At 34.0% G+C, this 10,408-nt stretch overlaps 1 pseudogene; it reads left to right on the forward strand.

Moving 5' to 3' along the window:
• Window positions 1–604: 604 nt before the first annotated feature.
• LOC117916283 lies at window positions 605–4,154 on the forward strand (annotated as a pseudogene).
• Window positions 4,155–10,408: the final 6,254 nt, after the last annotated feature.

Genomic DNA, 10,408 nt, shown 5'->3' on the forward strand with positions numbered 1-10,408 from the left:
TACCTGCACATAGCCAACTCCACATGTGTTGTGTGTTCAGTGTCTTATCTTTTTGCATGTTTCTAAGGTCTGAACATGAGGTGGGTCGCTCTCAATCAAAAATTATAAGGTTCTGTTAAGTTGTGTTGTCGTATGTACTATAGTACATATCCAATTTTATATCTTCATTGAAATGGGATTTACAAGCTCCCATAATATTTCCTGCAAATAAGGATAAGTTCATTAACTTTGTCGGTCTGGGACTGCGATTAATGTTGTTTGGAATAGTTGATCTTGGTGATATAATAAATGTAAATTTGTGATACTATACGGAAAGTGGCTGGATTTATGAAAGCACAGATGTGGAACGAGGATCCTGACCAAATGGAGTATTCTTCTGAGCTGGAAAAACACCCAGGGAATTGGTAAAAGTCGATCAATAATACAAAACTAAATTCGAATATCCCATCACGTTTTTTTTTTTTTTTTTTGTCAAATTGGGGATACAGTATGATATCCCATCACTCGGATCCGCAGCTTATATTGAAATTAAACGCGTAGACCCATCACCTTGCAGGTATATTTGGACCACCTTTGCCCATAAAATATAGATTATCTCGTCGAAATGGGGCTGTTCTTACATTCTGTGCAAGTACCCAATGTTTTTCTTTTTCATTTTTCATTTTTATTTTTTATTTTTATAGAATTCTTTTATGGGTTTAGGTATCTAAAATTGAAGAATGCTTTCTGACCTATCCTCTCTCCGACCCCTCCACATCTCACCTTAACCAAAAATAATAAATAAATACATAAATAATAAAGATAAGTCCTTTCAGCATTTGAGTCCAGTGGCACGCAATGACGGTAGCATGTATAATAACAATTGTGTGCATGTGTGTGTACAATTTCATCATAAACAAGGAAAGGAATTGAGTGGCTTTGTTTGCTTGAAGAAGTCTAAAATTTCAGGCTAGGTCATGGTGATGCAAGAATTAATAGGCTGAATTTTGAGTATTTGATTTGCTATTTTGATTTAAGACCAAAAGAAAAGAAAAGAAAATGTATATATATGTTAAAAACAAATAGTGTGAAGACTATTTTGGGATTCCCTCCACACAGTGAGTCTGATTTTTGCATGTCATTTTCCAAACCCACCACTAATCCCTAATCTCTCTTTCTCTCTTTCTCTGTGTGACAAATGAACGCCCAAGGGAAAAAAAGTTCCTAAAAGACAACCAACCACCTTTCATAAATCAACCATAAGTGCAAGCTTTCCCACAAAGTTCTGGATATAAACCAATCTGAGCAGAGTTTTCAAGGAATCCCTCAGAAGATGGGCATAAGGAATACATGTAGGTGATATGAATCTTTGCTTTCAGCCTCCAACCTTCATAGAATGGCTCAAACCATCATCTCTATCCCCCTCCATCATCATCTTCATCTTCTTCTTCTTCTTCTTCTTCCTCCTCTTCTTTTTCTTCTTCTTCTTCTGTGCCTCTACAAGTTCATCAGTTCACAAATTCCATGATCAGTTCCTTGAAACTGCCTCTGTTTTACCAACAACAGCAAGAGTTGGCTCAGGAACAACCCAGTGTTTGCCTCTTCTAAGCAGGTTTACAGAAACAAAACCTTGAAGGAGGAAGATTTCGGAGTTCAAAAGGAGAGCGCTGGAATTAAAGAAGAGAAATTAGAGAAAGTTACGGTGGCCTTGCACATTGGATTGCCTAGTAGTACTGGAGATTCAGATGCTCAGAACAAGTCTTTTAACTTTAAGGAAGATCAGGAACCCACGAAGACGAGCTTTCATGGGTATTCTTTCAATACGAGAGTAGGTTTTGGATCCCACGCCAGACAGATCCTTGTTGGGCCGATGCAGTTTTGCTTGCTCCATATGCAGCAAGACCTTCAATAGGTATAATAACATGCAGGTTAGTAGAATCTTCTTGATCTCTCAACTTCCTATTCTTCTTCCTCCCTCTTTTTGTTCCCCTGGCTTCAAGTGAAATTTAGCTACAAACCTTCAATGGATGTCCATGCATGGCCCAAAATTCAGAAATTAATTATTAGATCTTGTTTAACTATTGTTTGTTGGTTTAAAGTTTTTCAGTAAAGATGTCGGTAGGGTTAATACTCTCACTGTTTCTTTTGCAATGATAGTACTAGAGGTTAATGCAAATAAACCTCTTTTTACACATCTTTTCCCCTTCTCATAAGAGACAGACTGCCTCTATAATGGCATTAATTCAGTTGGAGCTTTTTACTTTTTGCTTTGTCAGTTGGACAGCTTCTCAATTAAGTTGTGCATTCTGTGAGGATTTTGGGATGAAAATTCCATTAACAAAAGTTTTTGATATATTTGGTAAGAGGCATGGAAACAATTGGTACAAAGTAAAAGTATGTATCTTCAAGGAAATGTGTACTAAATATATGGAACACACAGATATCAAGCATAAGCACACGCAGATGTCAGAAACATAATTAGCAGATAATAAGTCCAGTAAAAAGCTTCTCTTAAACTCAGTAAGCCTTAAATATCTCTCTGAAGAACATGTATACCGTATATATCCAGATGGGAATAAACATCCCTCTCTAGATCACCAAGCAAAGAAAGAAAACTCCGCTCTTTGCAGTTATGAATGCTAGTGGGTTAGTCATTACATTTCAAGTCAGCTCCAGTATAATAGCTTCAAGATGTTTCTTCTTCCTCACTTTCATTTAGCAAGTACTGTTACGTGCCAATTTGTAGTTGGTCTTCTGCACTACAATCTAAAATATTTAATGGGGTATAATGGTTCGCTCTCATGTTTGTTTCATAGAGGTGTGCCTAAATTGTAACAATGAAAGAAGTACATGTAGAGAGCAAAACTATATGTCTACAATAAGCCCTTTTCCTTCCATTGATCAGAAGTTGTTTATATAGCTATGAAAAAAAGACTAAATCTAGCCAGCCTCTAAAATTTGGAATGTAGTTAATTGCATATTTACCATAACATCCATGTTTAATTAATCTTCGTTTTTTTCTCCATCGTTTTCCTTTGGGTTGAAGATTCGGGCAAGCAGGTAGTCTTGGAAAGGAAGGTTAATGGTGCATACATCTATAATGAATATAAATGGGATGCACAAAATGATTAAGGGTAGAAACAAAAACATAGACTTGCCAAGTAGTTACAGGCTTCTGCCAATCCCTATTGAGGGACAGTTGAGTTTTATTCCAACCAAAATAACCAGGAATCCTTCTAGTTCGTCTTTGATAGTCCATTTTCTTGATCATACCCTTTTCCTATTGTTAATTACCCTCCTGAGATGAAAATTTCTTCCAAATCTATGTTTGATAATGTCGGTTCATGGATCCCTCCATTAGTCCATGTTGCGGAACAACCAACAAAATTTAGAATAAAGTTAACTGAGACATCATTAACCTTTTCTTTTTCAGTTTAAAAATGATGTTGATTCTGCTAGATGTTGAGCACTTACCATATTCTTCTTGGGCTTACAGATGCATATGTGGGGGCATGGATCTGAATATAGAAAAGGACCAGAATCCCTCAGAGGGGCACAACCAGCAGCAATGCTGAGGCTACCTTGTTATTGTTGTGCTCAAGGTTGCAAGAACAACATCAACCATCCTCGAGCAAAACCATTGAAGGACTTCAGAACACTTCAAACCCACTACAAAAGAAAGCATGGAGCAAAGCCATTCATGTGCAGAAAATGTGGAAAAACATTTGCTGTGAAAGGAGATTGGAGAACACATGAAAAGAACTGTGGAAAGTTATGGTATTGCACTTGTGGTTCTGACTTCAAACATAAAAGATCGCTAAAGGATCACATAAGATCCTTTGGGAAGGGTCATTCTCCACACCCTTCTCATGAAGGCTTTGATGATGAGAAGGAGTGCATCACTGGGTCTGAAGACGAATATGTTCGCCTGTGAAGATTGCAGCAGTACCTTTTATTTTAGGTTTATCTAAAGATTTTAAGTATAGACACTGAAGGTTGAAGGGCTTTAAGCTTATGCTCAGTAACAAAAAATTCTCAAGTGCCTTCTGTAGGGAAGCACAACGGGAGGGGTTTGCTACGGAGCATTTGCTGGACAAAGAGCTATTAGTAGTAATTTTACGGTTTGTGTGCGTAGTGGTTTGGCAATAAGATGATTACCCCAAAGTCATGAAGTAGATGAATTTTCTTCTCTCTTGGCAAGGCCAAGTAGCTCCCCACTTATTTTCAAGCTTTTGTCATCTACCCAAGGGAGAAAATTTATCCACTTCATTACTAAAGTAAGGGTAATCTAACATAAGTACTGTACTTCTCATAAAATATATATCAGTACTCTTTCTCTTTTCTCTCTCAAGATCAAAATTTGGATGATCAGCTATATATATCTTATGTTAGTTTTCTCGTAATTAAGGATAACTTTCCGTAAGCATGCTAGACGGATGATATCATCCCTTTCATAAAACAGCTAAGAACTGGATAGTCATATGATCTTCAAACGCGGACACACACACACACCCACGCAACTATAATATTGTCCTGTGACGAGAACTTGTGCTGAATGCATAAGCCTCTTTGAGAAGTACACTCTGATATCACCAGGGAACAAGTGATCAGAGTGAACTCTTTCTGCATACTTTTGAAGAAAGCCTTTTAACTAATCCCCAAAAGATGAAGCCAGCTAATTTAGTGACAGAAATAGCAGCAACAGTAGTAATACTAGTTTCACATAATGATATGTTCACAGTTATAAACTAAAGTCTCTACACAACCAAAGAAAGCAAAGTTATCTTCCTACAATTGTTTAGCAGTTTCCCAGATATATAATTATGCAAATTTTGTTTTATTAGCTAGTCAATACACTCAGTATGAAAAAACAATCATGTGATACAGACATCCATGCTACAGTGACATGAATGTGAACGTTAAACATAAGTTATAGTATGATATAATAATTGACTGCAAGTAAAAGTCCTTTAATTCTATTTCTATACATTATTTCCACTCTCAACCTAATGCGCCGCTTGTTTCTCTAGAAGGTCTCCGCAAGGAAAAGAATAGGAATATCGCTGTTATGTATGCATTTCTTTCTCCATTCAATTCTTTGTGCTAACAAAACGAAGCACATAGCAAAATATATATATATATATATATATAATATATATATATATATATATATATCATATTTGATATAATATATGCTTTCCAACCTTGATGATAGGATTGTCACGGCGGAAAATGAATAAGGTGGAGACTTTTGTGAGAGTCCAAGTTGGAGGCCATAACAAACCCACCACTAACTGATCATTACATAAACTAGAGACTGCTTTTAGACTTACATTAAGGAACTTGATCCAATATACCTAATAGCTTGAGAAGCCAAAAGGGTGTGTTCTTGCTGGTGTGAAACGGGCATATGCATTATGATCCCCCCCCATTTTTTTTTTTTCTATATGAAAGCATAAGAGAGGGTGGGGCTGAAATGTGGTTTCTTTTGAGGTAGGCTTGACCAGCAGAAAAGGTATTGGAAAAATGTGAGAGGGGGTTTGATCTTTGAAGATAAAGGTGAAGAGGAGGGGGATCCGCCACTATGGTTTGTCGGAAGAGAGAATTTTAAGGTNGAAAGGAACAGCCTCTGGGTTTAACTCAACTCGAATAGGCTATGTGGGGTTGCACCCATGTGGGGAAGCTTGTATGAGCCAATAGTTAGTTTTTTCTCAATCCACCGAGGGCGTCTTCCAGGACAAAAGCTTTGCTAGCTCTGAGTGCAATATGAGCCACAAACAACAGGAAAAGTACATTTTCTGCATATCAGCAACAATAACTTATTATAAGCTTTTGTGAAAACTCAATAACCTAGATCAGATTTCTGCTTGTCTCTTGCCTTACTCCAAACGACAGAGCCCAGCCTCACCAGAGTAGTTTGAGTTATGCTTGGTATCATTTAGAAAATCTTTGGTTACCCAAAAAATTGAGGCAAAATGTGAGTGTAAGAAAATGAGGAAAGGTAGAAAGAAATAAATTTAAAATTAATAAATTATTCTTATACGTTATTTCAAATTCATTTTACTTATTTTAATTATGCTATGTCAATATTAAATAAAAGAAAATTTCACAGTCTTTTAACTAATTTTAATTATATTTTATTTTATATTTTTCACTGCAAAATCAAATATAAGAAAATTATATATTTTTTTAGTATTTTTTTTCTTTAATACTTTCTTAAAACCAAACTCAATCTTTAATTAGCATGTGGAATGGCATTTTTCATGCGATGCCAAGCATACGTAACACAAGGTATAATTAATTTTATACGCAACAACTATCGATCCAAATCATCATAACAAGATGACAAAAAAAAGTCCTACAAGATTGTCATAGTTTCTTGGTATAATAATTTTTTTAGAAAAAAAAAGAAGGGGAAGTTACAACGTTAAGGAGTTTTAGTTTTTTAAAAATAAAAATAAAAATATTAAACAAATGTGAAGCGTCTATAGAAGAGAACCAAAGAAAAATGCTAAGAGAGAATAGAAATTTCAAATTAGACGTGGAAAAGATACTTTTTAGATGTGAAAAGAAATTTGTTTTTGTTCATCCAACTAGTAGATGGTTAGGAAGTCAAGAAAAAAAATGGAGATTTTGTAATTGAAACACATTAATGGTAGTACGACAAGTGTAATTTAATGCTTGACCAAAACAAAGTTTTTGTGAGTGAGAGTTTTTATTATTATTTGAGAGAAATTTACATATAATAAAATTCTAAAATAAATATAAATATTTAGTCTCAAGGAAAATTCTACAAATTTAAGAAGTAAGGTTTTGTGGAAAAATATAAATATAAATAAATAAAAATTAAATTTTAGTTGTTTGGTAAAAGAATATTGTACAAAATGGAAGGGAAAATTGGGGAAAATAATTAGATATAATTTATAATAAAATGAAAAAGTTTTACTATGTAAGAGCAAAAAAAAAAATGGTGATATTTGCTTTGGTTAGATAGGTGGGCAATGATTGAAGCAATAGAACAAAAAAAAAATAATAATAATTAAGATAGTTGGAAAAAAAAATAATATGTTGATATGATTGATTAAGGCCATACTCGACATAAAAATAGTACCAAAAATCGCATCTTAAGTTTGAGTATATCAATAAAAGCATCATTCAACTAAGCAATTATATGACATCTTGTGTATGCTCAATTTTCTCATGTTTTTTTTTTTAGTTTTTGATGTTTACAACCATATTTCATAAATAATGATGACCTTAATATCCTCTTGAGGCATACTAGATGTGAGAATAAAGGATTAATTGAACCAAAAAACTGAAATTGTAAGGAGTTCTCGGGTATAGTTTTTGTCCAACCAATAAAATGTCTTGAGGTGGTTGAAGAGACTAGACATGTCCAATCAAGCTAAAATAATTTTTTTTTTTGAATTTTTCACTTTCCAAACTTAAATTTAATCAAATTTCATAATTTTAAGAGGTCAAGAGGGTGTCACCAAGTGCTCCATAAGGGCACCACTCGCTAGTAGTGTCACCCTCTTATTTTAAGGAGCACATTGTTGCAACCCATAAGTGACCTTTTTTATGTTTAAATCCAAGGAAATGGGCTAGGCCCAATGGCTTACTAATTCCAAATCATCCTGGGGCCTTTTTTATGTGAAGGAGAGATGCTCTCACGTGAGGGAACTTAGGGCTAAATATAAAAAGAGGAATAGGTAGCCATTGAAGGGGTTCAAATCTTCTGCCTTAGGGGGGAGTTCATGCACATTCTTGCAGTCAACCTTGGGAAGAGGAGATCTTAGATAAACTTTTGTTTTTAGGTTTCTTTAATTTTTTTGGTCTTGCTTTAGATTATTTCATTTGTCTTGATTTGGTTTTATTTAAGGTATACTTGAATATTTTCAATAGTCTTGATTATTGCAATTTCATATTTGATTTAAGATTTCAACGTTCAATTTCTTATTCTTCATTTCAATCTTTCAAGTTAATTTTTATTCTATGTCTATCGAGTAGTCATTTAAGGTTGAGGAAAGGGAGCCTTGGGGCATCCCTTTCCACCAATGGAGTGGCTTTGCTCATAAGGTATTTATAGTTTTAATTTACCTATTACTTGAATCCTTTTTAACTAAATGAAGGCAATATTTCTTAATATTTGACAATTGGAGTCTAGGGGTTGCTTTAGGGTATTCCAAGTGCTTAAGGGTGAAACTCTTTTGACTTAGAATGATCATTATTGAGTCCTTAATGCTGAAATTTAACAAAATAGAAAAATATAGAACCTTTTTTAAATCACCAAACTTTTATATATTTGGAAATTGAACTTAGCAGTCTCTTTAGGGTATTTCAAGTGCTTAATAATGAAGTCATCTTAACTTGTAATGATCACTATTGAGCCTTTAATGTTGTGATTTATAGATGAGATATTGGGCTAAATAAAACCATCAAATTTTTATATATACCTAATTAGAAATTGGAGCCTAAAGGGACATTAGGGAATCACCCATCATCAACTATTAGTTACAAATTAGTTAAGATTATATTTAACCAATTCTTGTTTTTCCCATAACAACTTTCCAACAACTTTCTTGCCCAAAGCAAGAATTTAAGAAAAAGTTTTCCACCACCGCTTTTTTCATTCTTAATTTGAATCTCCACTTTACTTGCATTTCAAGATCACTTCCCTGAGGTTCAATACTTGACTCAATAATAATATAAATCAGGATAATGTATGAAGAAGAAAAAAAAAATTCTTAAATATAAAATTAATTATTATAGGAATAAATTAATAACATGTGATATAAAACTCCTGTTAGGTTGAAATAGGTTTATATTAATGAGATTTATCTTATTTGTTTAGGTAAACTCTAAGTTTAATCAACTTATTTTCTCTATTTGGCTTTTTACCTTTACATCAAGTAAGAAATTATGACCCTTCAATATTTTTTGAAATGTTATTTTTCTAAAAAGGTAGGAAAATGTTTTTCCATTATGAAGTCAATAAGATAGTCATCGACTTGATAATACCATCTGATCTGCTAGTCCCTTCTAAATTGAAGGGTCATTTGTTTCTAAAGGTCCCACTAGTTTAGGAAAAAATTGTTTATATTTTGTATGTTTGAAGGTTATGTTATGTATTATTTTACGTATATTTTCATAAGATAACTTCTTAGTATATTCTTTATTAAGCTAAAGTTTACTACCTTTGCTTTTGAAAACCCCTTTTAGGTAACCTAGATTTAGATGACAATGAGTGACATCAAGGTTAGGAAGGGTTCTTGTTAATTTAATTTTTGTTTGACCTTAAAGTCTTTATTTAGACGTATTGATTTGGATTATGTGTTATGTTTTAATTATCGTATTAACTTGATCTAAATTTAATATTTTATAGTTATGTCAATTATTAAACCATCATCTTAGAAAGATACTTCAACTCTATGAGTTCACTATAAAAGGAGAATATGTCTTTTGTTTATTTTGACTATTCAGTCATTTTGCATAATTTACCTTTTTGTGTATATTCTTTGTCTTGATTCTCAATTTTTCCTAAAGAGAATATAAAAAATTATTGATCCACAATAATGAAGTTTCATATTTGAAAATTTAAAAAAAAAAAAAAAAGCTGAAAAAAAAAACCTAAATTGGACTTTTAATTAGTGGTGTACATATGATGCTAATATGCCTAATGCCATGGCCAAGTGGAAGCCATGTCCATACCCTCAAGCTATAATCCCGGCGAGAATATTGTTGCTACAGGGTATTGCCACACCCAGCAGCAGACAAACTATTATGCAACTACATGATATTGACGCTTCCGGCTTCTCTAACCTTTAGTCACAGCCATTGGCCGCTGCTAAAAGGCCTTCTTCTTGTAGTGAAAGTGGACAAGCTCTGTTTAATAAAGGTTAGGAGTGAAATATTCTGAAGGTCCAACAGAGAGATAGCAAAATGATCTTATCCAATAAATTGCAGAATCTTTTTTCAAAGTGTAGGTGTTACAGGGTAAGTAGATTGGTCATGTTAAAAAATAATTCAGTAGAACGAGATCCAATTGGTCAATAACTTGGGCATATTTGGTCACAATTTTAGCCAAAAGAATATCCAAATTTTATGTTGATAACGTGATTATATGGGGCCAAAGCCGGAGATCAGAATTCAAATTCTCAGATGGACTGGTGTTGTCCGGAAGCAATCCCATTCCCACCCAAATACAGCCAAGAGAATGAGAGACAGAAACCAAAATTTGCAACAAAAATACACCAATCTCCACCACCCAACCCCAATTCCAGAATCCACCTTGCAACCCACTACCTGCCGACACTCACACACACAATAATTCAAATACCAACCCATTCACACTCTCACACGCAGTTTCCCTAATTCAACATCCCTAGTGGAAGGCCCAGTTACCCAGCAAGCTGCCAACTCACACCAC

Source organism: Vitis riparia, chromosome 6 (assembly GCF_004353265.1).
Source record: "Vitis riparia cultivar Riparia Gloire de Montpellier isolate 1030 chromosome 6, EGFV_Vit.rip_1.0, whole genome shotgun sequence".
NCBI classification, from domain to species: Eukaryota; Viridiplantae; Streptophyta; class Magnoliopsida; order Vitales; family Vitaceae; genus Vitis; species Vitis riparia.